At 47.7% G+C, this 27,219-nt stretch overlaps 1 pseudogene; it reads left to right on the forward strand.

Annotated features, from left to right (window-relative positions):
- LOC123121208 (uncharacterized) overlaps positions 1 to 27,219 on the forward strand; it is a 36,818-nt pseudogene that overhangs the window by 6,076 nt on the left and 3,523 nt on the right.

Genomic DNA, 27,219 nt, shown 5'->3' on the forward strand with positions numbered 1-27,219 from the left:
AGAAATTTGAAAATCATAAAAAACTAAAAAAAAATCGTAAAATTTCCTGTACTAGAGGTGGAGCTCCAGACAGCAGCCACATGGAGGGCCTTTAGTACCGACCCTTTAGTCCCGGTTCCAGAACCGGGACTAAAGGCTCTCTAGAACCAGGATAAATGACCCTTTTTTTATTAGTCCAGCGTACGCTGGATCAGACGGACGACAGGCGCTCGCTGGAGGTTACGTCCCATCTGCCGTCGGTCTCATTTGTGTGAATCTTGATACAGAATCGGAGCCAAAGTAGTCTGCTGTGTGACAAATACCAGCAAACGTATTATTAGAGAATCAAAACACCACATCACAGCGCAGTGGCTGGCGACTCGCTCTCGCACCCAGGAGACCTCGACCCTAGGCCCCCCATTGTTCGGCGGATGACATTTTTTTATTGCTATTTCATACCTAGTTGTAAAGTAGTTATCTCACATCTAAGTTCATCAGCATAGGATAAAACTTTACTATAAGATTCGTGCAACGGTCCCTCGCACTCGTATGTCCCATGCATAATTTTTTTTGTAACACACCCCATGCAGCTATGTTTGTTGCTCAGTTGTGTCAGGTTGTTTCTGTTGGGCCTGGCCCAATGACGAAAATAACCATTTTCTTTTGTGCATTTTTTGTGGGTTAGGCTGTCCATGTGTTTGATGGATATAATTTTTTAAGGCAATGTAATTGAGAGCAAGGAGAAGTAAGGAAACGTATAGCTACGCTCCGTGAGAAGGGCGCTAGGGCGCCAATTTGTACTTCAGTTTTGCTAAAGCACATCTAGATGTGCCATAAATATTGCACATCTAAGTCATGTATCATTGATCTTACACAAAGATTCGTGTGGGTATTTTCTTTCCTTCTTTTCTTTTTTCTATGCTTGATTAAGTTACTTAGATGTGCAATAACTATGGCACATCTGTAGTTTTAGTTCGGTCTTTTGGAACAAGACTCTTTAATAAAATTTCCTTGTTATCCTGAGTAGTACTCTTTTTTTCGCTCCTGGCTTCTGCAACATCCGAGTTAGGGTTTCCCTGTCTCTCGCTGGCGCCGTCGCCGGTCCGCCTCGTCTCCTATGGTCCTTGGATCATGGAGGCGTGGTGGATCCTGGCCCTTGCCGACGGGAGGGCTTCGTTTTTAGATGTTTTTTGGAGTTTTTGTTAGGGTTCGTGTCATGCTCAGAAAGACGAGGCGAAGGCGACTTCTTAAAGATGGAATAAGGTCCTCCCCGCCTAGCCCCCGTCTCGGGGATGTTTCTAGCATTGTCGGAGGGCGTGTGGAGGCGTGTCTCTGGCGGATCTCGTGGGATCCGTTCAGCGTTTGTCTTCGGTGGATCCGTTTGGATCCGGTCTTCGTTAGTCTATGTGTCTGCAGGTTGCATCCTGCCAATCTAGATGTCTCTTTATCGGCGGCGGTTGCTGTTCTGGTGCACTGGTCTTATGGGGCCTTAGCACGATGAATTCCTGATTGTCTACTACAACAATGTTTGCCCGGCTCCGTTGAGGGAGGGGCGATGACGGCGGCCCGCCTTTGGCTCGCTCCAGTGCTTGTAGTCGCCGTAGACCTGGATGTAATTCTTACTTCTGGGGTTCTTTGTACTACCTTGACAGTTGATGAATAGATTGGAAGTTTTGTCGCAATTTTTTTCCTTGTTTGTTCTTTCTAATTTTTTTTCTTTTTGGCTTTAAATTTTTTGTTTTTTTGTTATCTCTTGTTTTGGTCTTTTTAAAATTCATGATTTTTAAAATTTTATAAGTCTATTTTAAATTCATCATTTGATTTCGTTCCCGTAATTTTCATGCAAGCTCTCTATCTCCCGCCTCGCTTATTGATGTTTGTTTACTGCGTATCCTGTTGTTGGCCTAGACCTTTTTGGCTTCGCTTTTGTCGGCCGTTGACTCGCAACTGGATCCTGACCTTGTTTTGTCCCAGTTGCAAGTCCACCCTCGACTCGCAACTGGGACCCATCCTTTTTTGTTCCAGTTGCAAGTCCACCCTTAAATCGCAACTGCGGCATGACCTTTTTTTCCTCCTAGTTGCAAGTCCGCACTCGAATCACATCTAGGACCCGGTCTTTTTTGTCCCCGATGCAAGGCCACCCTCGAGTCGCAACTAGGGCCCGACCTCTTTTGTCCGAGTTGTAAGTTCGCCATCGACTCGTAAATGGAATCCGACCTACTTTTTTCCAGTTGCAAGTCCACTGTTGACTCGCAACTGGGGCCCGACCTTTTTTTCTAGTTGCGAGTCCACTATTGACTCGTAACTGGAGCTCGGCCTTTTTCCCCAATTGCAATCCCCCCTCGACAGATAACTGTGACCTCACCTTTTTTTGTCCCAGTTGCAAGTCCGACCTTTTTTGCCAGCTGCATTCCACCCTTGAGTCGCAACTGGGCCTTACCTTTGTTCCTTGTTGCAATTCCACTCTTGACTCGCAACCAGGCCCCTTTGTTCTAGTTACAAGTCCATCCTCGACTCGTAACTGGGTCTAACCTTTTTTTTGCCTCAATTAGAAGTCCACCCTCGATTCGTAATTGGGGCCCAGGCTTTTTTGTCCTATTTGCATGTCCACTCTCAACTCGTAAATGGGGCCAAACCATTTTTTTGTCTAAATTGCAAGTCCACCCTCGACTTGCAACTAGGGCCCAACCTTTTTTGTCCGAGTTGCAACTCCAACCTCGACTCGCAACTGGGCCCGGGTTTTTAAGTCCAATTGCATGTCCACCCTCGATTTGCAACTGGGCCGACCTTTTTTTGTCCAAGTTATAAGTTCATCGTCGAATTACAACTAGGCTCGACCTTTTCTTGTCCCAGTTACAAGTTCACCCTCGACTCGCAACTAGGGCCCAACAATTTTTGTCCCAGTTGTAAGTCCAAATTCAACTCGCAACTGCGGCTTGATCGTTTTTAGTCCCAATTGCGAGTCTACTCTCGACACGCCTTTGGGGGTCCGACCTTTTTTATCCCAGTTGCAAGTCCACCCTCGACAACGAACAAACCGTAGATGAGCCGACCCAAGTAGTTAGGATACTTTTTTTTTTGTTTTCTTCATGTTTATTCTGCTTTTTATTTTATCATTTTTCCATCATTTAGTTTTCCCCTCCTTTTAATTTTTCTATTTTTAAAAAGTTGATCTCATTTTTTTGTTTTTTCTGATTCTTTTTCCATTTTTCATAAATTCACAAGTTTCAATAAATGTTCCAAAATTCATAAAAAAAATATTTTCCTAAAATTTTCTGTGCTTACCAAATTAAAAAAAAAATTCAAAATGTGTTCATTTTTGTTCTCTTGTTATTTATCTATTTTCTTTATTTGATTTTCTAGTTTTTTTCCTGTTTACTTTTCATTCATTTTTTCTACATATCCTTTCCTTGCTATTTTCTAAAATTGCTGAACCTTTTTTAAACTTATTTTCATTTTTTAAATCATGAACATTTCGGAATTATGAACATATTTTTTTAATCTGCGAATAAATTTTGAATCGTAAATATTTTTTTGTAATCCATGAACTTTTTTGAATGCACAATCAATTATTTAGTATGTGTTTTAAATTAATTTAATGTATTTATAGAAATCTTCATTTACTATAAATAAAAAGGTCAATGTATATAATTTTTTGACTATTTAATAAAAAATGTTCAATATATATTGCAAGACAATTAGTGTGTATTCAGAAAAATGATCATTTATTAAAGGATTGTTTACTGTATATTAGAACTTTTTTGGTATTTGTTAAGATTTTTATAATTTGAAATTTTTTATGTAAATTCATGAACATGTGTCTTTATAATATGTTTTGATCAAACTTTGTTCCTCACTGAAAATTAATTATAAAATATAAGGGTGAAAAACACAAAAACTAAAAGGCAAACAAAATCATTGGTAGCGTAGAAGCTAGCTGAGAGACATACTTGTAAATGTATAACGACCAGACGCAAAAGCTAACAAATCCATGTTAGCACTAGAGATCAGATTTTTTCCAGAAAAAGCTAGCGATCAGATTTTTTTGTACTCGTATCTAGCGTCTAGATTTTTTTTCTTTTGATGGGAGCTAGCGACCAAATTTACGTATAGGCCGGCCACCCAGGCGTACCCGGGGCGTGCTGGTTTTTAGTTTTGGGCTTTGACATATTGAAATCAAACAAATAGGAAAAAATAATGAAAAAAATGAGGTGGGTGCTGACATCATACTTAGATGTGAGGTATTATCTCATATCTGGATGTGACACAGGCGGACCCTTTTTTTTGTTGAAATTTTTTACATGGTAGTTTATAATTTTTTTCCAGCAGGTGTCATTGTTCAGCAGATGCCATTGTTTAGCAGATGACATGACCTGGGTTGTAGCAAATTTCCCCGTTGGTCGTAGAAAAAGCCAACGGTTGTAGCAAATCGCCGTCACTGCCATCATGGTCGCAGCTTCGCTATGAATGATTGTAGCAGTTACTGTTGCGTGTGGTACCAAAAGTCAATGACGATTGCATCCTCCGTTTTCTGTGGGTCAAGCAAAAAACATCGCCGGACGTAGCAATTGGTGCTACTAGGTGCAGCTTCACAACGTGCCAATGGCAGCACCATCTTAGCCGGTTGCAACATCCCCCATGCAGTACTTTGGTGTAAGGAAGCATGGAAGGTGTGCTGCGAATGGCGGAAGGTGTGTTGCGAATGGCAGAATGTGTGAAGGTGTGCTGTGCGAAATGGTGAAAAGTGTGTTGCCATGAATGGCGGAAGGTGTGTTGCGCGAATGGCGGAAGGGGAACAAAATGACAGAATGGGAGAGAAGAATGGCGGAATGGCAGAAGGTGAGGTGAAGGTGAAACGTCGTGGCATCGCTGAAGCTCGGCCTCCCGATGCCCAGGTTTGGGCAGCCCACAGTCACTTTGCTGTTTCTTCTTTTTTCGGTTTCTTTTTCTTTTCATTTTTACTATTTCTATTTCTTCTTCTTATTTTTCCTTTTCTTTCTTTTTTTGTGTATTATACAAAATTCACTGTGTGTTACAAATATGTGTATCGCATATAAGAAAATGTCACAATATATTACAAAAAGTTCATGATGCATTATAAAAATGTTCATAATATATTAGAAACAGTTCAATAATGCAAATATTCACTGTCGTTTTGCAATTTGTTGAGCATATGTTACACCAATGCTCAATCTATATTAAAAAAATCAACTTATATTACCAAATGTTCAATGCATATTCGAAAATTGTTCAACATATATATTCATGTTTTTTTAGAACTTTCATGTTTGACACAAAAAAGGTCATCGTGTTTGATAAAAAATGTTCAGTGTGTATTGAAATAATGAGCACCATATATATAAACTTGTTTACTGTACAGAAAATTATAAAAAAGTAAAATTGCGAAAAATAAAAACTAGAAAGATAAAATGACCAAAAACGAGCAGCTCTTTTTATAGGGATCCAAAAACCGAACAGCTACAGTAGACGTACATGTTGCTACAGTACGCGTCCTCAGCAGTCCAGTATAGTAATGCATGTTGGGCTGGGCCAATGTGCGTTGCCTCCGCTGTTTTGACGCCTGCGGGCGTCGAACAGGAGGTAACCGATTCTATAAAAAAAAAGAGAAGGAGGTCTCCTAAAAACTTCCGGGAAAGTATAGGAGCAGACCTGTTCCCGTGACGGATTCTACTCAAACTTGGCAGCTACGTACGTGAGCCCCGGCTAAAAATAAGGACATCAACAACAAACTTATTGACAGATCCCATCCAAGAAGAAAGAGAATCACGGCGGGCGGGCCATGGAACGCTACTTCTCCACCGACGTGTTGGCAGACATCCTGCGGCGGCTGCCGCCGAGCTCCCGGCGCCGGGCACGTCTCGTCTGCCGTCACTGGCGTGACGTCGTCAACAGCCGCACCACCGAGATGCAGAGCCGCGCCAGCCCCCTCATCTGGGACCCCAGCAGCGGCGTCGCGTACATAATCGACGATCTGTCTTCGGCGGGGGCGGCGGCGGGGAGCTGCAGGCCGCTTTGGAGGAACGCCGCGAAACGCCTCCACTACGGCGATAGTGCTGTGCAGCTGGTCGGCACGTGCAACGGCCTGCTCTGCCTCTGCGACAACGAGGAGCGCGCCGGCGGCGCCGTCACGGTCGTCAACCCGGCCACCGGCGAGGCCCTCGCTGTCCCGGCGCTGCCGTGCGCGGCACAGCTCGTCGGGCGCCACATCACGCAGACCAAGTGGAGCGAGGCCAAGGCATGGCACGAGGCATACGGCTTCGCGTACCACCCGACGACGGGGAAGTACAAGGTGGTGCATGTCCCGTGCAGCTACGAGCGGGTCTGCGAGTTCGACGCCGTCCATGTGCTCACGCTCGGGGAGGCCACGTGGCGGGAGGTGCCTGTGCATGCCGGTCCGGGCTGCCCCTCGTCAGCGTCGACGGCATGACTTACTGGCTCTGGGTCACGCTCAGCGGCACCCGCAAGGTCGCGGCGTTCGACCTGGACGACGAGCAAGTTGTCGCTCCCGCCGCCCCGGCGCTGCCCTCACTGCCGCCCGGACACATGCGCTACCACCTGACGGAGGTGCGCGGGAGGCTGGGCGTGGTCACCGGTGGCTCCATGTCGGCCGACGCGTGGGTTCTGGAGAAGGGACAGGGGTGGATCCACCGGTACGTCGTCGGGCAGCATGTTCCAGGGCCGCACTTTGCGTTCGCTGGCGGGCATTAGAGAAGGGTTTTAGGGTTTGTGGCACACCTCCAACGTGGGTGACCTTTCTATTATATAGAGAGGTACATAATAATGTACAACACAATTACAAAGTGGGGCCCAGTATATACAGAGTCTAACACCCTTCCTTAATCTTAACCGTGCTCAGAAGAATTCACCAGGTTGAGATTGCGCCTACACCCTTCAAACTGAGGAAGAGGCAGTGGCTTCGTGAAGATGTCAGCAAGTTGATCTTTCGAGGAGATGAACTTGATAAGAAGCAGTTTCTGGGCAACACGTTCCCTGACAAAATGATAATCAACTTCGATGTGTTTGGTGCGAGCATGAAAGACTGGATTTGAAGACAAATACGTCGCACCAATGTTATCACACCAAAGTACCGGCGGCTGCTTCTGAGGGATCTTCAACTCTCTGAGCAAAAACTGTATCCAAATAAGCTCTGCTGTGGCATTTGCAACTGCTTTGTACTCTGCTTCAGTGCTACTGCGGGACACCGTTGCTTGTTTACGAGCATTCCAGGCGATCAAGTTCGAACCAAGGAACACTGCATATCCCCCCGTTGATCGTCTGTCATCTGGGCTCCCAGCCCAGTCTGCATCAGAGAACGCAGAGAGAACTCCAGAGGGGGCCGGTTGCAGATGCAAGCCATAAGAAGAAGTGAACCGGATGTAGCGCAAGATGCGCTTAACCGCAGTCCAGTGAGAGTCTCGAGGAGCATGAAGAAACTGGCAGACACGGTTGACAGCATAGGAGATATCAGGACAAGTGATAGTCAAGTACTGCAAGCCGCCAACAATACTGCGATACTCAGTAGCCTCATCAGCAGAGAGGAGAGAACCATCGAGAGCAGATAGTCGGTCAGTGGAGGACATAGGTGTAGTAGCCGTCTTGCACTGGAGCATACCAGACCGTCGAAGAATATCGAGAGAATACTTCTGCTGAGTGAGAGTCAAGCCGGAACCAGAGGACAGAACTTCGAGCCCAAGGAAATAGTGAAGCTGCCCAAGATCCTTAACCGCAAAATCAGCACTCAAAGTAGAAACCAAGCGATCCACAACATAGTCCGAGGAGCTGACCAGGATGATATCGTCAACATAGACCAGTAGGTACATAGTAACTGTAGGTCGCTGAAGAAGAAATAATGAGGTATCGGCCAGAGAGGGAACAAATCCATGAGCTCGAAGAGTGGTGCCAAGACGCGCATGCCAAGCACGCGGAGCCTGCTTCAGACCATAGAGTGCCTTAACAAGACGACACAGATGCCGCGGACGAGCTAGATCAACAAAACCGGGAGGCTGACGCATGTAAACCTCCTCCTCAAGGACACCATGAAGGAAAGCATTCTGAACATCAAGCTGACGAAGAGACAATCCACGGGTAATAGCCAGTGAGAGCAGAAGCCGGATCGTGGTAGGTTTGACCACTGGACTGAAGGTGTCCTCATAATCAAGGCTATGGCGCTGTTTGAATCCTTTAGCAACCAGTCGATCCTTGTATCTCTCGATAGAACCATCAGCATGTTTCTTTACCTTGAAAACCCACTTCGAATCAATGATGTTGACACCAGCCTTGGGAGGAACCAGTCGCCACGTTTCATTCTTAAGAAGAGCGTGGTATTCTTGTTCCATCGCAGTACGCCAGTGAGGGATACTCAGGGCAGCCTGAAAATGCCGAGGCTCAGCAGTAGGGTCGGACTGGGCCTGCGCCATGCAAGTCGCAAGCCAGGCCACCGTGCCATCCGTGCGTTCCTTAGGACGAAACACCCCACTTTTGCTGCGTGTATGAGGACGCAACACAGGGGGCGGAGCAGGTGGCGAAACCGACGGTGAGGATGACGAAGGAGACGCAGCATCCGTCATGGCAGATGCCGATGCAGTCGGTGGCGGTGACGAGGAAGACGCAGCAGGAGACGTCGACCCACTGGAGGGCGACGCCGATCCAGGCGAGTGGGACAAGTGCCGCACAGGCGACGAGGACGGCAGGGGGCTCCCAGGCGGGGACGGCCCATGCATCGGCGCAGGTGACGGCCCAGGCGTCGGTCCAGAGGATGGCCCAGGCGTCGGTGTCGGGGACGCCGATGCAGACGAGACGGCCCGCTGGGCCGACGCGCCAGTCAGCAGAAGCGACGGCTGGGCCGGAGTGTTGACGCGCGGCGCAGCAGCCGCGATCGCGGGCGCAGGCGGGCTCGTTGCATGGGACATGCACGAAGCCAGCCGATCGACGTGAGCGGGCGAGGATGACGTAGCAGTCGGGGACGAGGGAGCTGGAGGGTCAACCTCGTCCAGGAGCTCCAGCCGTGCACATCTCCCAATACCTGCACCATGGTTAGACAACAAAGAGGGCGAATGTGCATCATCTACAAATTGATCAGGCAATATAGTGGATGGGTGCACTGGCGGTGTGAAGCTTGTGTCAGGTGGGGGGAGAGCAGCAAAGGGAAAAACGTGCTCATCAAAAACGACATCTCGGGAGATATACACACGATTAGACGGGACATGAAGGCACTTATACCCTTTGTGAACAGAACTGTACCCCAGAAAGACACACTTCTTTGAACGGAACTCAAACTTGCGATTATTATACGGATGGAGATGCGGCCAACACGCACAACCGAACACTTTAAGAAACGTGTAATCAGGAGTCTGACCAAGCAAGAGTTCAAGTGGAGTTTTCATATGAATGAGCCGCGAAGGAAGCCTATTTATAGGAAAATAGGCTGTAGTAAAAGCATCACTCCAAAAATGAAACGGGACAGATGCATGAGCAAGCAGGGTTAACCCAGTTTCAACAATATGACGGTGCTTACGTTCAGCTGAACCATTCTGCTGATGTGTATGTGGGCAAGAGACACGATGAGCAATTTCAAGTTTTTCAAAGAAAGTACTGAGATTGCGGTACTCACCCCCCAGTCTGACTGTACATGAATGATTTTATGATTAAGGAGTCACTCAACATGTGCTTGAAATTGTAAAAACACATTAAACACATCAGACTTATGCTTAAGAAGATAAATCCAGGTAAAGCGACTATAAGCATCAATGAAACTGACATAATATTCGTGCCCACTAACGGACAGCTGGGCAGGACCCCATACATCTGAAAACACAAGCTCAAGAGGAGTTTTGACTATATGTGTAGAAACAGAAAAAGGTAACTGATGACTCTTGCCTTGCTGACAGGCATCACAGACGGCAGCATCTTTATTACTAGACTCGGACGGTAGCTCATGACGATGGAGGACATGGCGAACAATGGGTGATGCTGGGTGACCAAGGCGAGAGTGCCATAGTGAAGGAGACACACGAATGCAACTGAAGACTTGGAACGCAGCAGCAGGAGCGGGAACGTCGGTGGGGGCATCAAGAGCATATAAACCACGGCGGTAGCGACCTCTAAGAAGTATGTTCCTCGTAGCACGATCCTTAACAAAGAGATGAAACGGGTGAAACTCACAGAAATCATTATTATCCTGTGTAAGTTTAGGAACAGAGAGTAAGTTACGTGCAACTGTGGGAACACGAAGAACATTTCTAAGATGCAATGTCCTAGAGGTGTTTGTTAGAAGTGATGCCTGTCCAACATGCGAAATGTGCATACCTGCCCCGTTAGCTGTGTGAACCTTGTCATGCCCGCGGTAAGGCTGCTGAACAGTTAGCTTGCCCAGCTCGTTCATGACATGCATTGTTGCTCCAATATCCATGTACCAAGAAGGATCAACAGGATAATAAGGAGTGTGACCCTGTTGCGCCATGTTAACTTGACGCTCGTTACCCTTGCCATTATTGCCGAGGCCAAGGAAGTCCGTCTTGAACCGGCGATGATAGCGGGAGGCGACATGGCGAGGTAGGCCACAGAGCTGACATGGCTGAGCCGCACCACAGGCGGTACAGCAGGCGCAGGCGCGGCCGTCAACGACAACTACCGGGGCGCCAGGACGCGGGGCCTGCTGCTGCTGTGCCGAGGGCGCACCACCACCGGACTTGCCCCCCCTCCCGAGGACGAAGCTGCAGAGGGGCCACGGCCGCCGCCTTTGCCGCGGTACACGGCATTGACGGAGGAGTCGATGAAGACGTCGGGGCGGCGTGCATTGAGCCGTTGTTCCGTAGACAGGAGACGACTGTAGAGTTCCTGAGGACGAAGAGGCTCCTTGCGTTCATTAATCACCTCGGCAAGCGAGTCGTAGTCCCTGTCGAGGCCGGCTAGGATGAAGGATGTGAACTCGCTATCACGAAGGGTCTCTCCAATGGAAGCAAGAGTGTCGGCCAACTTCTTGATCTTGTTGTAGAAGGCGGTCACCGTACCATTGTCCTTGCGAGTTTCACCAAGCTTGGCACGGATGGCCATGGATTGAGCAGTAGACTGAGACGAAAAACTCGGCTCCAGGATGTCCCACACCTCATGAGAGGACACAGCAAAGAGGACGAGCCCGGCCACACCCTCACCCAGAGAAGACTGGATGGCTGAGAGGATGGCTTGGTCCTAAGCGATCCACGCACGGAACATCGGATGATGTGGCGGTGGACACGGCAGGGTACCGTTGACGAACCCCTCCAAATAATGGCTGCGAAGGAGAGGTAGCACCTGAGCACGCCAGTACAGACAATTGTCCGGTTTAAGCTTCACCGGAAGGAGGTGCGAGAACAAAAACGGCGGCGAGGAGATCGCGGCCAGAGCAGCTTCAGCATCCACATATGGCGTAGGAGAGGGCATCGATGCAGACGGAGCCGCAGCCGGTGCGTACATGTGCCAGGCGCACCATAGGGCGGCGGAGCCAGATACGCGCCCTGGCCAGGGTACGCGCCATAGGAGGGACGCGCAGGTGGCGATGGGCCGTACGAGGCCGCATACAGCGGGTAGCCGCCAGGGCCGCCGTGATTGACATGGGCGACGTCGGCAACAGTAGGGCCGGCTGCAGTGTAGATGGAGGCAGCCGGAGCAGGTGCGATCGCACGCATCTGGTGCGACGCAGTAGGTGGCGGCGGCGCGGGCACAAGGGAGTGCATGGCAGCCGGAGGCGGCGACGGTTGCTGGGACCGGGCCGAAGCAGCGGGCGATGAGGATGACACGCCGGCGTACAGCGAAGACACCGGGCCGGCGAAGAGAGACCCCGTCGATTGGGTCTGCAGGGGGCCGAGCGATCCATCCGCCGTGTAGGGCGCAGTCCCGACGTTGAGGAGACGCGCGAGGGACGGCGGGAGGAACGAGTGGTCCATGTGGACGGGGGCCGGCGGCAGAAGGGCGGGGAAGGAGACCGCGGTACCGGCGGCGCTTGAGGCGACGGCGGCGGCGGAGGCGGAGCGGAAGACATTAGATCGTTAGGTCGGATACCATATTAGACAAGGGTTTTAGGGTTTGTGGCACACCTCCAACATGAGGTGACTTTTCCATTATATAAAGAGGTACATAATAATGTACAACACAATTATAAAATGGGGCCCAATATATACAGAGTCTAACAGCGGGTGCGTCCTCACGGTGCGCAAGAGGTCGTCCTTCTACGCCCACTGGCCGAAAGATGCGCCGCCGTCGGAATGGAGGCTGCGGCGCGACGACGGCCGCGGTGCGGTGCGCGTCGGCCACGGGCACCAGGGGATGTCGCTCGTTGATATGGGAGGCTACTCTTTTGATAACTACCGGACGTTTGCCTACGTGAGGACGATGGAGCCACTTTGATTAATTTGATCATGTCTAATGAGGGTTTTCTTTCTTGTTTGGCCGCTGCTTAATTTGCTACTGATTATTTTTCATTAAAAGCTGCAAGTGCATCACTATTCACTAGCCCACCTTGATGACATAGCCCAATTCCTTTTATTAAAGGCCAGTGGTAGGCGCCGGTGCGCCCGTCTAAATTGGGCCGGTCTCCGCGTGGCCGCACAATTTGCCTGTTAATAGCTGTTCGATTAGAGCGTCATCTTTGTCACCGTCCACCTCTCGCACGCAAAGAAACGAAAAAAGAAAAAGAAAAATTCAACAAAAGCTCCATGCGTCGCTTGACACATCTCGCCCGAGGAAAAAAAGTCCACCTCGTTCACCGCCAGTAACATCCCCCACTACTCGAAACAGGGAATTTGCCATCAGTCAACTCTTTGCCGTCTGCCAGCGGATGGCAAAAAACGTCTTTGCCATCTGCTACAAAAAACAGACGGCAAAGAACTGACAGACGGCAAAGAACCTGGTTGCCATCGGCCAGTTCTTTGCCATCTGCCAGCCGATGGCAAAGAATCTTTGCCGTCCGCTGGCGGACGGCAAAGAGGTGGGTGGGGTCCAGTGCTGCAACGGCCTATCAACCCACCTCTTTGCCGTCTGCCAGCAGATGGCAAAGAATCTTTTCCGTCTGCTGGCAGACCCACTTCTTTGCCATCTGCCAGCAGACGGAAAAGATTCTTTGCCATCTGCTGACTGATGGCAAAGAGGTAGGGCTTTGCCATCCGCTGGCTGATGGCAAAGATGTGGGCCTTTACCATCCGCTGGCTGATGGCAAAGAGGTGGGACTATCTCCTCTCCCAGCCCGGCCCCACCCCCTCTCTCCCAGCCCGGCCCCACCCCTCTTTCTCCCCCACCTCACCCACCCACCACCGCACCCGCGTGCCCCAACCCCGCGTTTCCGCCGCCGCCCAGCACCGCCGCCGGCCCGCCCCTCCCCGCCACCACTACTAGGAAAAGGCCTACTAGTGGCGCACGAGTTTTGCCTACTAATGGCGACTACTACCGCGCCACTAGTATTAAATACTAATGGCGCACCACTGGTGCGCCATTACTATTTGACTTAGTAATGGCGCACCACATAGAAGTGCGCCATTAGTAACAATTTTTTTTCAAATATTTTTTCAGAATTTTTTTTCAAATATTTTTTTCGTAATTTCGGGTCACTATGGCTTAATCTCGGGTCAATATGCTTAATCTCAAGTCAAATCACACTAAGTGGTCAAACTTCCTGGAAGGTCACCCATCCTCACACTACTCCAGCCCGAGCACGCTTAACTTCACAGTTCTATCCAACCCCAGCACCACCTCACTTAACAGGCACTTGTTGATATATCTACCATATCAATCCTATTAAACCTTGTTGATGTCTAGGACTTTGTTCATGTTCATGAGTATGATGAAATTTTGAAAAATATTTCAAACTTCCTGGTCATATTACGTATCATTTTTTGAAAAAAAATTCCAAAAAAAAATTCAACACCAATTTTTTTTCTGTTACTAGTGGCGCACCTAGCAAACGGTGCGCCACTAGTAAGTTTGAAATTTTTTGAATTTTTTGCCTCTAGATCTTGAAAGCCCCGTAACTTTTTTCTGTTAGGTTTTTGAGGATTTTGAAAATGTTTAACGGGGTTCCCCCGGTTAAATTCGGATGTAACTTTTTGAGTAGATGATTTTTCATATAATTTTTTTTAATCCGCGTTCGTATGCAAAAGTTATGCCCATTTTACAAATTCCAGAGAGATTTTGCAAATAAAGTCGAAATTCATATTTGTAAATTTTCCCAACAACTAGACCACATATCACATGGGAAACTTATTTTCTTTTATTTTTTTTTGACATTTCCATCATTTTCTTTTATTTTTTTAAAACTGAAAAGGCGGTCCAGGGGGTGGTGGTGTGCATTCGGTGGAATTTTTGGGTCAAGTTAGTAATGGCGCACCGTGGGAGTGGTGCGCCATTACTAGTTCAACTAGTAATGGCGCACCACTCCCACGGTGCGGCATTACTAGTTTTGAAAAAAATAAAAAAATTTGAAGAAAAATTGCAAAAATTTACTAGTGGCGCACCGTGGATGTGGTGCGCCATTACTAGTTTAACTAGTAATGGCGCACTATCCCCTGGTGCGCCATTACTAGTTTTGGAAAAAAAATTAAAAAAAATTTGAAAAAAATTACTAGTGGCGCACCGTGGATGTGGTGCGCCATTACTAGTTTAACTAGTAATGGTGCACTATCCCCTGGTGCGCCATTACTAGTTTTGAAAAAAATAAAAAAAAATTGTTACTAGTGGCGCACCGTGGATGTGGTGCGCCATTAGTATTTGGACACTAATGGCGCACCAACACATGGTGCGCCATTAGTATATAGTAGTGGCGCACCATATGTCTGGTGCGCCATCAGTGTCCATATCATCTATAGCCCTTTTCCTAGTAGTGCACCGCCCAGCACCGCCGCCGGCCCGCCCCTCCCCGCCACCGCCGGCCCGCCCCTCCCCGCCACCGCAGCCTTCCCCTCCCCTGCCCCTCCCCGCCACCGCAGCCCGCCCCTGCGCCTGCCCCTCCACCGTTCCAGGCCGCGGCGCCGCCCCCTCCCCGCGGCCCTCCCGGCCACCGCGGCGTGCCCCGCGGTCCTCCCCGCCACCGCAGCCCGCCCCTCCATCGAGCCAGGCCGCGGCGCCGCCCCCTCCCCGCGGCCCTCCCCGCCACCGCGGCGTGCCCCACGGCCCTCCCCGCCACCGCAGCGCGCCCCTGCGCCATCCACGACCCGCCCCGCGCCGACCTTCCTCCCTGCGCCGGCCTTCCTCAAGACCGCCGGAGCCAGGAAGTTACAGTGTAAATATAGGGGCACTTTACACTATAATTCCTGGGTTAGTTCACTGTAAACCCTGGATCATCAACATTCTTGCAGTGTAGATGTTTCATTTTTAGAGTGTAATTTACACGGTATATTCTAGGCGATTTCCACTGTATTTTTTGTGCGGTTACACTGTAATTCGTAGGTATTTTACAGTGTAAGCTGACAAGTTTTGGCAAGTTTAAATCTCTGGTACTTTTCAGTGTCAATTCTTGTGTTAATGTGGACTATAATTTCTAGGGGATTTACACTGTAAGTCTTGGACTATTGCAATGTAATTGTTAGGCAGTTGCAGTGTAAGTTGGCAAGTTCTGCTAGTGTAAATCTTGGACTGTAATTTGTAGGTGTTCTTGGACTCTTTTGCACTATAATTCTTGATAATTTTCAGTGTCATTTACTTTGTCAACACAGTGTGTAGGCTCTGATTTTTTTCTCTTTCTACTCTTTGCAGCCTTGTTTTTGTATTATACTTCAGAAATGAGTTCCTGTCATTTTTCTGAATGTTTCTATGCTATTAGGTGCACACATTCTTTTGTATTTTTCTGCATGCTTTCACTAATATTGAGTCTGCAGTGTAATTTTCAGCTACCTCAGGATTATAGTGTAGGTTCTATGATTTTTTGCCACTGTATTTGTTCATTCTAGACTTCAAAGTTTCTGTAATTTGCAGAGTATCCTGTTTGTTTCTAATTTAATATACTAACATTTCCCCAGATTTTATTACTATATAGTAAGTAGAAGTGTTTCTGACCTGGTGATCTTCCTGGGATTTCCCCCAATGTTTGGCTGTTTGGTGGGTCGCAAGCTGATGGGCAGTTGTTCGCCATGGTCCAGGGTATTTGTGGTTCAGGTTTAGTTGAAACCAGGTGACAGTCTAGCCTGACCCATTTTTTAGAAATAGAAAGCATATAGTCGCCGGGGTGTGGTTTTTTGGACATACAAGTGTCCTCTGTTTATTTGTCAGGAAATGTGAATGTTACCGAATTGAAAAACAATCAAGTGCTAAATAGACACTCCCTAATTTTAAGAGGATTTTTAACCTAGCTTTTTCTGTTTAGTGCTGGTTTGGCTTGCCTTAGCTTTTATATTTGAACATCAGGTTCACAAATAGATACCAACCTAGACACGAGCTGGATAAACCCTATCTGATTTTGTTTTCTCCACTTGAGATTTGCAAGGGAGGTTGCATTGCCCGGAGGAAAGGCAGAGGAGGGTGATGCTGATGATGCAGCAACAACACTAAGGGAGGCAAAGGAGGAGATTGGGCTTGATCCAGCCTTGGTCACTGTCGTTTCCTCGCTTGAGCACTTCTTGCCCAAGGTAAGATGTCTATGAGTTCTCGCTTATACCCCTACTGAAAAAATCACATTGTACAGCGGACAGACTATTTAAGGGCACACTGAAAGGCATGTTAGTTTTTTTTCTTCTTAGACTTCGAAAAAACACATGCATGCAGCCAAGAATTAGGATATGCTTATAGATGTTTTGAGGATCATGTAGCAGGCTTTCTTTACAGTCCACTTTTGCCGGATAGAATTTATCTTTGCCCCTTTGACACCACGACACTCAGACACGACACCCCCGACCCCCGACACCTCTTCGCCTTCCTGTTGACTGAAAAGGTGCTTTTCGGCCTTCCAGAGGCCGACGGGGTCATATATTTATGAATTATGAGTTAGGTCATATATTTTCCGATTTTGTTATGAAAAACATCATATATATTTGTGTTGATCGGGTGGATTTAAATGTGCAGTTGTTTCGTCGCTGCGAGGGTCTGGTGTTCGACGACCTCCCCGTGCGTTCAACGAGCTCCGCCCCGGCGTTCGTGGGTGATCACAAATGACATCTCCTCCTCCCCCAATCATTTGCTATGTTCTGGTCTTCGTGCCGATGAAACATGCTAGCTGTAGGTAGATTGAATCATCAGTATGCGTGACCACTATGCGTCTCCCGTTCGAAAGGTTTACATCTATAAATATGCATGCATTTGCATATTTATAACCGTGATTCTTTCGAATTGTCCAACGTTATCCATGGACAGCCCGAGTATGTGTAGATTGGGTTCGTTTTCCCATATGCTCTGCTCCGGATCCGATGCAGAATTTCGTCAGTGCCTCCCTGTTGTTCTCCGGGTACACATCCTCTCTGCTTATTGCCGAGACGTGTATCAGGAGAACAGTGGGGAGGTGCTGCCGAAATTTTGCATCGGATCCGGAGTAGAGCATGGGAAAACGAACCCAATCTACACATACTCGGGTGGGATTAGGACCTATCTTTACCTATTAGCGTCTAGGTTGCACGGACATAATAAAACTGACAAACTCTATTAACTGATGAATATGGTTTGCTGAATTATGTATATATTTCTTGTGTGTCCAGTAGCTAGGCAAGATGAGTGATCGTGCGTGGATGTACACCGGTCACATAGTCAGAAAGACATGACCCATGAATGGATAACAAAAACCAAGGGGTTTGTGAGAGTCGCATTTGCAAATGGACAGAGAAAATTCTGGTGCCCTGTGTCTGAGTGCGACAACTATCATAAGAGGTCAGAGTTTGAAATGATCAAACACCTGCAGAAGTGGGGTTTTGCGCCTAATTATACGGTCTGGACATTTCATGGTGAGTCTGCCCAACGTGCCAGAGCTGAGGAGGGTCGTCGTCGCACCGATGAGCATGGTACCGGGATGGAGGACATGGTGGAAGACTTTGATGATGCTCGGGATTCGGATGATGAGATGGAGGAATCTGCAAAGGCCTTCAATGGTATGTTGGAGTCTTCAAAACGTCCTCTCCACGAGCACACTGAGCTTTGTCAGCTGGATGCCATCGCACAAGTAATGGCTCTAAAGGCTCAATTCAACTTGGGCAGAGAATGCTATGACGCGATGATGACACTATTTGGACGCTTTCTACCCAAAGGCCATGTAATGCCTGCAAACCTGTACCAGTCGGACAAAATCCTCCGTGTACTTAAGATGCCCTATGAGAAGATAGATGCCTGTGAGAAAGGATATGCCTTATTTAGGCTTGAGTATGCGGACTTGAAGTATTGTCCCGTTTGCCAGTCTTCCAGGTACGTTGTGGTAGACAACAATATGGGTGAGAAGAGTCAGACAAAAATCCCAGTTAATGTTCTTCGGTATATGCCAATCATATCAAGACTTCAACGTCTTTTCATGGTCGAAGAGACGACCAGACAGATGACATGGCACAAATTGGGCAAAAGAACCGAACTAGATGCAGATGGGGAGACGATGTTGGTACACACATCAGACGGTTTTGCGTGGAAGCGTTTCGATGCAATACATCATGCTAAAGCGGCAGATCCAAGGCATCCTCGAATCGCCATAAGCACGGATGGGTTCAACGTGTTTGTTATGATGGCAGCCCAATACAGTTGTTGGCCTGTATTTGTCATTCCACTCAATCTCCCTCCCGGACAGATTATGGAAAGAAAGACATTTTCCTGGCGTTGATAATTCCGGGGCCCAACTATCTGGGGAAGAGTATGAATGTGTACATGTAGCCGCTTAAGGATGAATTGCAAGAAGCTTGGGATAATGGGATCAAGACATACGATGCCGCTACAAAAAAAACTTCCTAATGCGCGTGTGGTACATGTACTCGATGCATGACTTGCTGGCGTATGCGCTATTTGTTGGCTGGTGTGTGCATGGTAGGTTCCCGTGCCCCACACGCAAGGCAGCTCTTGAGTTTCGTCGGCTGCAGGCGGGTGGCAAGTTTTCTTGCTTCGACATGCATAAACAGTTCCTGGATCCTCGCCATAAGTCCAGAAAAGACAAGAAGAACTTCATCAAAGGTAGAGTTGTCAAAAACTCTGCACCACCTGCGTTGACAGGCCAACATACCCTGGATCAGTTAAACGCTCTCGAGCCGGATCCAGAGCGTCCAGGGTATTTCAAGGGGTATAATTCGGAACACGCTTGGACTCACAAGACATGCTTGTGGGATCTGCCTTACTTCAAAAACCTCCTTTGCCCACACAATATCGACGTGATGCACACTGAAAAGAATGTCAGCGAGGCCCTCTTTGGTACATTGTTCGGCATAGAGGGGAAAACAAAGGATAATCCTAAGGCTAGAGTCGATCAGGAGGCTCTATGTGATAGACCGCTACAAAACATGCGACAACCGAAAGGAAAGAAGAAATGGGCGAAGCCAAAGGCATGGTTCAATCTTGGAAGGCCAGATATGAGGGAAATTATCCTGTGGGTGAAAAAGGAGTTGATGTTCCCTGATGGGTATGCAGCGAATCTAAAGAGGGGAGCGAGCCTTGAAAAATTGAAAATATTTGGTCTCAAGAGTCATGATTGGCACATATGGCTTGAGCGGGTAATGCCGGTGATGTTGCGTGGCTTTATCCCTGAGGATGAATGGCTAGTACTGGCTGAGCTGAGCTATTTCTTCCGTGTTCTTTGTGCGAAAGAACTATCGCCTGGATTGCTAGAAGAACTGGAAGAGTTGGCGCCGGAGTTGATCTGCAAGTTAGAGAAGATCTTTCCATAGGGCTTCTTTAATCCAATGCAACATTTGATTTTGCATCTCCCGACCGAGGCACGATTGGGGGGGGGGGGGCGTGCAGAATCGTTGGTGCTACGCAACTGAGAGGATGCAGAAGACACTTCGAGCAAAATGTAAAAATAAACGTCGAATTGAAGGATCGATAGCCGAGGCATTCATTACTGAGGAGGCGGCAAACTTCGTGACAGCACACTACGAAGCCAAAATTCGTCATTTGCATAATCCGAAGCCTCGGTACAATGCTGGCGACCCTAAAAAGGGTGGATCCAACCTCAGCCTATTCAAAGGGAAGCTCTCACCAGCCGGTGCTTATACTCCCTTATTGTTGGATGTCGACGAATGGCGGACCATTACGTTGTATATCTTGAACAATCTAACAGAAGTGTGGCCGTACATCGAGTAAGTTCTCGGTACATTGTTTCGCAATCTCTAATTCCTTTGAACTGCTCTTATTCCCGGATATTTGATACAGTCGATACGTCGCCAAATTCTCGTATGGAGCGGTGATCCAAAAGGATTCCGTCGAAGAGTATGAGCTTCTGGCAATGCATGGACGCGGCTATCCCGGTTTCATCTCTTGGTTCAAACAAACGGTAATTTCCATTAGACCATTTCATTTCTTCGTTTATTTTCCGGCTAATGCAACAATCATTTTGTATTAAACTTGTAGGCTAGTTCAGAGTCTATGGACGCCGAATTGAGACAAGTCGCTAAGGGTTTTGACTATAAGGTCCGTTCATTTGACAAATACGACATCAACGGGTATCACTTTCGTACCTATGGTAAAGAGCTATCTATGGCCGACCGAAAGTCCACAAATTGTTGTGTCTCTGCTATCGGCGAAGGAGATACCGAGTATTATGGAAGAGTTGAAGCAATTTATGAACTTCTATTCTATGGTGCAAACCCACCGAACGTCGTAGTCTTCAAATGTTATTGGTTCCAGCCGAAGGAGACTAGTAGGACTCATGAACATCTAGGGCTAGTCGAAATCAAACAAAGCACCCATTTGGATGTTCCCGATGTCTATATTACGGCTCAAGAGGCAACCCAAGTTTTCTATCTACTGTGGGCCTGCCAAAGTGATCCAAATCTCAATGGTTGGGATGTCGTTTATGAAGTGCCGCCACATGTTAGACCACCTCCCCCCAATGAAGAGGATTATGAACCTCACATTAACCCAGACACATATGAAGGAGAGTTTTTCCGAGAAACACGTCTTTCCAAAAAACATTTCAAGAACCGCTCTACTTCACCCCAGAACATTGAAGTAGACAGCGACAGTGAATCCGAGCATGAGCCGGAACAAGAAGAGCCGGAACAAGAAGAGGTTACTGCTGTGGATGACCTGTCAATGCTTGACTGATTACGTAAAGGAGGCCTTCCACATGTTGATGCATTTATTGATGATGATGTTGATGAGCACGTCATTACTGATAGTGATGATGATGATGCATTTATTGACCCCAAAGCATATATAGACGATGAAGATTAATATTATAGTTCATGTTATGTATTCCATTTTTTTATGTTCATGATGATGATACACTTAAATTATATACATATTATTATTCATGTCAGGTATTCTTTTTTTATGTTGTACTAATTTCGTTTACTCTTTGTCATTGCAGGTGTTGACAGATGGTGGGCGTGGTCGAGAGCGCTCCGAGGCTCCTTCCTCGGCGCGTGGTGGGAGGGGTAGTTCCATTCCACCCCAGACCCTCCGGAGAGCGCTAGATCTCAGTATGCAGACACCACCGGCGGTCGCTTCTTCTTCGGGCGGGAGAGGTCGGGGGGGGGGGGAGAAGAAGGAGAAGGCTAGTAGAGGTGGACGTGGCGGCGGGAGAGGTAGGAAGGCTGCTACTACGCCTTCCTCGCCGCCACTCCCAGCTGATTCACCTGACCACAGGACTGCTCCGTCTGAGATGGAGTCGCCTGATGTGGACCCGTCTCGGACCCCGGTCCACGAGCCTCAGGCCGACGAGCCTTCGCCCCACGAGACTCTGGTCCCAGAGGCTCCGTCCCACGAGACTCTGGATCAGGCTACGTCACAGCCGAACCGATTGGGGGACTGGCCGGAGGCGAGTGGCCATGCTGATGGTGGCGAGGGTGGCTATAGTTCTGATAGCTATCGTGAGAGCGAGCGGGTTGAGGGGGGGCAATGTCTACCAGCGTGGTGGTACAAAGCTCCCGCCCACCCCGGCGACCCCTGACCAGAGGTGGTTGATTACGCCTGATGGGGAGAAGTAAGTGCATTTACTCTTTTTTAACCTTTTGCCTTCACGTTTCTTCGAATATCTAATGCGTTAGCCTTGTCATAATGCAGGTCTTGGAATCACGGTCGTGGTGTCCGCAGGCCCAACACAGTCCTTGGTGTCATTTGTCGCCAGAGCTTCCCGGGGTGGGTCACATTGCCCGGTGAGGGCCAGGTTCCAGAGCTAGGAATGACCTAGGAGCACTACTTGGCTGCCCCAGCCCCGCCGGGGGAGAGGATCGGCGGTGTCGAGTGCCACATGGTGGCCGGCGTTGTGATCTAGACGTTTTGGGTAATTTTTCCTCTCTCGTCCACGTTGTGTTTTCTTGTTTGATTGGCAACCCTAGTGATTGTACTAATCCGTGTTTTCTTGTTTGATTGTAGACCTTCTACAAGTGTGCTGAGGGACAGGAGGAGGCCGCGGCTGGGTTATCGACGCCGAGTGCAGGCTCCTACTTCAAAACTGGCGGAACGGGGCTCGGATGTAGGCTATTCGAGACTACTTCCCCTCGACTGGTATTAGGATGTCCAAGTCGAAGTGCCGCACAAAGTATCTGAGTAAGGAGAAGTACATGAAGGTAATTACCTATTCTTAAGGCCTTATACTTAGTTTCCTTGATTTGATTCGTAGGCGTAGCGCTCAAATTTCTCTTACTTAACTTAGGTGCCCCCGAGATGGTGTGCGGATAGGCTGGATTGTTGGGAGGCGTTGGTGGATGAGTGGTGCTCTCCCCAATGGCTATCCACCCACAACAATGCAAAGGATCGGCGTGGCAAAATGAGCGGTGTGCCACACCATCAAGGCAGCGTCAACCTATATCAGTACCGGGATAACTGGGTATGTGGTTTGCTTCATGATTCATGCAAATTCATTCTTCATGCTAGCTTGAGCCCTTAACTAATACTTTGTTCCTCTCTTTTAGGCGCGACACAACAAGACGGATGTGCCAGAGCTGTTCGACCTCTATGCCATGGCCCATAGTGCGCCGTATAAGAAGGCCAAGGCATTCTCTGAGTCTGATCTCGATGATCCAAAGAACTTCACCAACCGCGCCTCCCACAACAAGCTCGTGAGGTACAAAGACGAGGGGAAGGCGAGGAAAGGGCCAAACTTTAACCCGAGCCAGCCTATTGATCCAGAGCTGGTGATGATATTTTGTGGCGGGAGGCACCATGGCTTGTTAGCCATTGGGGATGGACTGATACGTTGTACTAGCACTCTCCCGCAGATCAAGAGGCGCCAGACGAGCTCCGATCCTGAGATAAGGCCTCGTCCACGGCCAATGGATCTAGAAATCAAGGTTAGTTATACAGAATCAGATACCTTTCCTTTCCTCCATTACATTATGTGTGCGACCGTCGATGATTACAATTCTAAAGAGGAGTGGTGTTGCAGGCTGCTATTGAGGAAGAGAGAGCGAAGACCCAGGAGCTTCTAGAGGAGGAAAGGAGGCAGGCGGCGGAGAGGGAGAGGGAGATTGAGGAAAGGACGGCTAGGCTTTTGGAGGAGGAGAGGAACCGGAACGACTTGGCTAACCGGGCAATATACGAGCTCTTCGCGGTAAGTTTCTTCTGCATATTAGCTAAATCATGCACGTAATGTTCCTTTCATTAGTAACTAATATGACTGACTCGTCAAAACCAAAGGTGCAGTCCATGTGTGAGAAGAACGGTCAGACCCCTCCGCCGATGCCAGTCATTGCTCCGGCGGGCACGGTTAGTTTCATTTGAATGGACATTACTTATTAGTCTTCACATTTGAGTTGCATCATGCTAACGAGACATTGCAAATGATCTTTAATTTGGTGCATCATAACCCCCGACAAGCATCGATGTCTGCCACTAGCGCGAGCAAGAACCCCGGTCCTCCTCCGTCTGCCACTACCGCGAGCAAGAACCCCGATCCTTCACCTACGGGTTGACGGTAAGTTTTCCCTAGTGCTTTGCTTAACAAATGCATAATTAGCTTAAGAAATGACCTATTTAGCTCCAAAATGACCTATACTTGGCACTTTTTCCTCCAAAATGACATAATAACCTTAATTAGCTCCAAAATGACCTATTTAACCTAGGATAGCTCTAAAATGACCTATACTTAGCACTTTTTCCTCCAAAATGACATAATAACCTTAATTAGCTCCAAAATGACCTATTTAACCCAGGATAGCTCTAAAATGACCTATACTTAGCAATTTGTTTCCTCCAAAATGACTTAATATGCTTAGCTAGCTCAAAAATGACATAATAAGCTTAATTAGCTCCAAAATGACCTATTTAACCTAGGATAGCTCTAAAATGACCTATACTTAGCATTTTTCCTCCAAAATGACTTAATATGCTTAGCTAGCTCAAAAATGGCCTATTTAACCTAGGATAGCTCTAAAATGACCTATACTTAGCATTTTTTCTCCAAAATGACTTAATATGCTTAGCTAGCTCTAAAATGACATAATATGCTTACGAAATGACATATTTTAGCTCCGAAATGACTTCATATGCTTAGCTACCTCCAAAATGACATAATAAACTTATGAGCTCCAAAATGACCTTACTTAGCATTTTTACACCAAAATGACTTAGTATGCTTAGCTAGCTCAAAAATGACATAATAACCATACTTAGCTCCAAAATGACCTATTTTACAGATATAAGTTGCATCATAATAATCTTCACATTTTAGTTGCATCATAATAATCTTCTTCTTCTAACTTTCTTCTTTCCCATTTTGCAGATTTGCTTCAGATCACGGAAGCTTGGGTTGATGGAGTGCTTGTCTTTAGTTTTTGTTTTGACTTTGTGAAACTTGCTACCTATGATGAAACTGTGTAATATTGATGAAACTATGTATATGTATGGATGAAACTTGCTACTATTGGTAACAAGTGTTGGATATGTGTTGGATATATATGTGTTCATGACTATTGGTAATATGTGTTGAATATGCTATATTGGTCATATATATATATATGTTTGATTTTTTGTGAAAATGAATTGATATAAGAAAAAACAAAATTAAATGGAGCAATATAGGCACTTTGCCATCTGCTGGCCGATGGCAAAGAGCTTTGCCATCAGCTGGCAGATGGCAAAGAGGCCAACCTGGGAAGCGCTCGTCTGGCCTATTTGGTCTCTTTGCCGTCTGCCAGCAGATGGCAAAGAGCTTGCATCCTTTGCCATCGGCTGGCAGATGCCAAAGAGACTGCAGCCTTTGCCATCAGCTGGCGGATGGCAAAGAGCCTACAGTCTTTGCCATCAGCTCGCGGATGGCAAAGAGCCTGTAGGATGGCAAAGAGCCTGTAGCCTTTGCCGTCTGCTGGCAGATGGCAACAAGCCTGCAGCCTTTGCCATCTGCTGGCAGATGGCAAAGCACGCCGTTAGCCTCCTAACATGGCTAACCCCGTTCCTTTGCCGTCCAGAGGCTTTGCCATCCGCCAGCTGATGGCAAAGGCTACAGGCTCTTTGCCATCTGCCAGCAGATGGCAAAGAAGCCTTTACCGTAGTTTATTCAGCCGGCCCTTTGCCATCCGCCGACCGTGCCTTTGCCATCTGCCATGGCAAATGGCAATGTGCCCCGTCAACGCACCCCCTTGGTCTTGGGGTTCCTTCATACCTGTTAGGGATTCCTTAAGGAATGCGACCACATCCCGCACTTCACCTCCACCGCAAAGTTTGGCGCGCGCATTCCCGACGATGACTGGGTTTTTTTGAGTACGCTGCGTGGGATTGACGCCATGGTCGCATTCTCCTTGTTGATAATGAGACTTTTGCCATGGCGGAAGCGCTCGTCGTTTGGGACCCCATGATGGGCCGCTAGAGGAAGCTGCCCGGGCCCGACCTGTCGGACCACAGCTATGGGGTCGTAGTGCTCTGCGCTCTGAGCGGCTGTGACCATGGTGCGTGTCATGCCGGCCCCTTCCAGGTGGTCTTTGTCTCCGTGGACACCAGGGAAGATGATGGTGATAGTTGAGTTGCACAAGCGTGCATTTGCTTGCCTGAGGTGGGTGGCTGGAGCAAGCCGTTCCCTCAATCTGATTTGTGGGGCGAGCCATGCTCTGGTCTTGACATTGCAGCCGATGCGTTAATCACGCGAATGCCCCTGTCCTTGTTGAAGAATCACTTCACTTCATGGTTGAGTATGACCATGATGATGGTCACGTAGAAATTCTCAAGTACAACTTGAGATCTAATTTCTTATCATTGGTTGATGCGCCGCTTGTGGGGCCTGACATTGCTGTTACCGTTATCCTCATGGCCATGGAAGATGGCAGTTTGGGATTTGCATATGTGGGCATGTTTACCCTCTACCAGTGGTCAAGACAGATGAATTCCAACACAGCTGTGTCATGGAGTCAACATACAGTTATCCGTCTCAAGAATCTTATCTCTAATCGAAATTCCGAGGAAAGACTTAGACTGATTGGATCCACTGAGGTCAGTGATTCTGTTTTCATGACCACAGACCTGGGAATCTACGATATTAATGTCAAGTTGCAGCGATGGAAGAAGATATGGAAGAGAGGGAAATTCCATGCTTTGATTCCATACATGAGTTTCTACAATCCACAAGGTATAGTTGTATTTATACCCTTTGTTGGGATTTGGGGACAACTGTTAAGTAATACTCCATATAAGTTAGTGGAAGAAACAAACGAATGAATCTCTAATCAGATATAAAGTTACATTTCAAATGTTCCCATCTGAACTTTGGCTGCTATGCAATTACAACTATATTACTTAATTGGCAATTTATATAGTATGATGTCACCCCCCTTTTTGGAATCGCACCGACAAATCTATGTTTGCAGAAAGGGTGATGCGGTGCCTAGTGACGCGCACATTCATAAGGTATGGCTGAGTATGCTTAAGGGCGGGAGCCCACTCTCATCAAGAAAGATGACAAGCTTGGAGGTGACAGGGGTCTTGTGATGAATTATGTCACTATTTAGTAGCCCTTTTGGTGCAGTAGTGCTTGCTTGATTTCTCATATTGTTCTTGGCTTTTGTCAGTAAGCTTGTTGTTTCCCCATGTCGTTGGTGTGCGTAAGTGGGTGAATGGATTATGATATAATGAATCTTCAGTTCTTGGAGCTGCATTAGAAACCGTGTGCGTCATTGTTTAATTTTCTTGACAATGCATCTGCAGACAGTAGCTTAG

This window comes from Triticum aestivum, chromosome 5D (genome assembly GCF_018294505.1).
Source record: "Triticum aestivum cultivar Chinese Spring chromosome 5D, IWGSC CS RefSeq v2.1, whole genome shotgun sequence".
Classification (NCBI taxonomy): domain Eukaryota; kingdom Viridiplantae; phylum Streptophyta; class Magnoliopsida; order Poales; family Poaceae; genus Triticum; species Triticum aestivum.